Genomic DNA, 2,409 nt, shown 5'->3' with positions numbered 1-2,409 from the left:
AGTTAGGGGCAATCAGGCAGGCAGGCAGGTGAGCAGTTAGGAGCCAGCGGTCCCAGATTGTGAGAGGGATGTCCCAGATTGGAGATGGTGCATGCTGGGCTGAGGGGACCCCTCCCCCGTGCATGAATTTCGTGCACCGGGCCTCTAGTACATATATAAAAGCCCAGCAACCAGAACGGCCGAATAACTGGTTGCTATGACATGCACTGCAGTGGCCAACCAGCCCAATTTGAGCCCCGAGATCGGCCTCCTCCAACCGCCCATAGCCCTCCCCCCCAGCTTGCCCCCCTGATAGGCCTCGATTGCTGGCCAGGCTGAGGGACCCCACCCATGCACGAATTCGTGCGCGCAGCTTTGGGAGGGACGCACATGGATCGGTGAGGGAGGAGGGGGACACCCGCCTAGCCTGCCAGATCAGCCGAATCAACCCTGGCGATCAACAGGCTGAGGGACCCCACCGCCAGATCGCCCTCACATCCAGGCCTCTAGTTATAAACATAAAAGGAATTGAAACATCTGGGAAAAGAAGAAGACATTATTAAAGATACAAGACTGGTTTGAATTAAAATAAATGACTTCACCTATGAAAAATATAGCCACTGATATTCAAAACTTAATGGTCAGAAGTTAAATGGTAAGTTTGACAGAATTGAAGCAAAAATTTGTGACCCAAAAGCTGGGTCAGTGGAAATTACACAGAAATTAGTAGAGATGAAGAGTTAGTGTGAAAGAGACTGAGAGATATAGGGGAAAGGTAAAAGTGCCAACTTATGTCTAACAGGAATTTTAGAAGTAGAAAGTAGAGAAAATAAAGGAAGAGGCAATATTTGAAAAGGAAATAGCTGAGAAATTTTTCAGAAATAATGAGACACACACCTTCAGTTTCAGGAATTGTGCCGTGTGGGAGTCTGGAGGTGGGGCGGTGAAGGATGTAGAAAAGACAGAATAAGCTGGGTCTAGGTGGATCTTCCTGTGCCTGGCTGAGGCCACAGAGAGATCCAGAGGCAAGCTGAGCCTTTATTTTATAGCCAGAGGTAAACAAGGTAGTGGTCACCATAGTTACAATGTTCTTGTGAGTTTCACTTGTTTTGGCAGCACTTGCTGTATCTCCCACAGCCCATTAGCTACCCAGATAAGATATAGGGAGAGTCATAAGGTCAAGCCAAATTATGCTAAAAGGGCTGTGCCCTCTAAGCTGGGACTTGTTTGTGGCTTTGCCAACAGGTCAGTCCGAGGCTTACCCCTATAGCCGCTCCCTATAAGGAATCATAATTCTCAAGCAGGATACATAAAAAAAAAAAGTATTTCCAAGATTTCAATTCAATTTGTTGGATGTGGAACACATGCTCTTCTCCCCTCTCTTATATTCTATTCTAATTGAAAGGAAAACATAATTTCTAAGACTGCTTACTCACCCATTCAACCTAAAGTGAAGCACTGAGTATGGGATTAAAACATAAATAACGGATGTGGATTCTAACATTGAAGATAAGAGGGTAAAGCTGGGTGGTCATTTAGATGTGAAGGGCAGGACATTTCTTGTTCAAGTAGCAGGATAAAACAGAGGATCTGTGTAAAGGGCTTGGGAAGACTGGTGAGGCTCCTCTCTGTTGTTGAGGGGGATAAGAGGACAAGATTAAACAAGGGTAAAATATTTTTCAGTCTCTTGGTTGATAATGAAGTGTTGGGCAAATGTTTATTACTAAAATTTCTGGTATGAATTGCTAATTAAATGATTAGACAAGAAAAATATAAGTACCAGATAAAAGGAAAAATTATATGCATTTGCAGATTATAACCAGACAAACTGATGCTAGAGTTTATTTTGTTTTATTTTTAAAATATATTTCCATTGATTTCAGAGAGGAAGGGAGAGGAAGAGAGAGATAGAAACATCAATAATGAGAGAACCATTCATCAGCTGCCTCCTGCACGCCTCCTACTGGGGATCGAGCACGCAACCCAGGCATGTGCCCTTGACCAGAATAGAACCAGTGACCCTTCAGTCCGTAGGCTAACACTCTATCCACTGAGCCAAACCGGCTAGGGCTGATGCTAGAGTTTAAATGAAAAACAAAACAAAACAAAAACACCACCACAAAAAACTGTGAAGAATAGCCAGAGAAACAACGAATAAGAAGGCAAAGAAAGGAAGGGAGAGGAGGACTGCAGGTAAACCCAGTTATTAAAAAAAACCAAAAACCAAAAAACTACAGCCCAGCTGGCGTGGCTCAGTGGTTGAGCATTGACCTATGAACAGGGAGATCACGGTTCAATTCCCAGTCAGGGGACATGCCCAGGTTGTGGGCTCGATCCTCAATGTGGGATGTGCAGGAGGCAGCTGATCAATGATTCTCATCATTAATGTTTTTATCTCTCCCTCTCCCTTTCTCTCTGAAATCAATACAA

This window comes from Myotis brandtii, unplaced genomic scaffold (genome assembly GCF_000412655.1).
Source record: "Myotis brandtii unplaced genomic scaffold, ASM41265v1 scaffold709, whole genome shotgun sequence".
Lineage (NCBI taxonomy): Eukaryota > Metazoa > Chordata > Mammalia > Chiroptera > Vespertilionidae > Myotis > Myotis brandtii.
The sequence above is the reverse complement of the archived record's forward strand: the minus strand, read 5'-3'. Positions refer to the sequence as shown.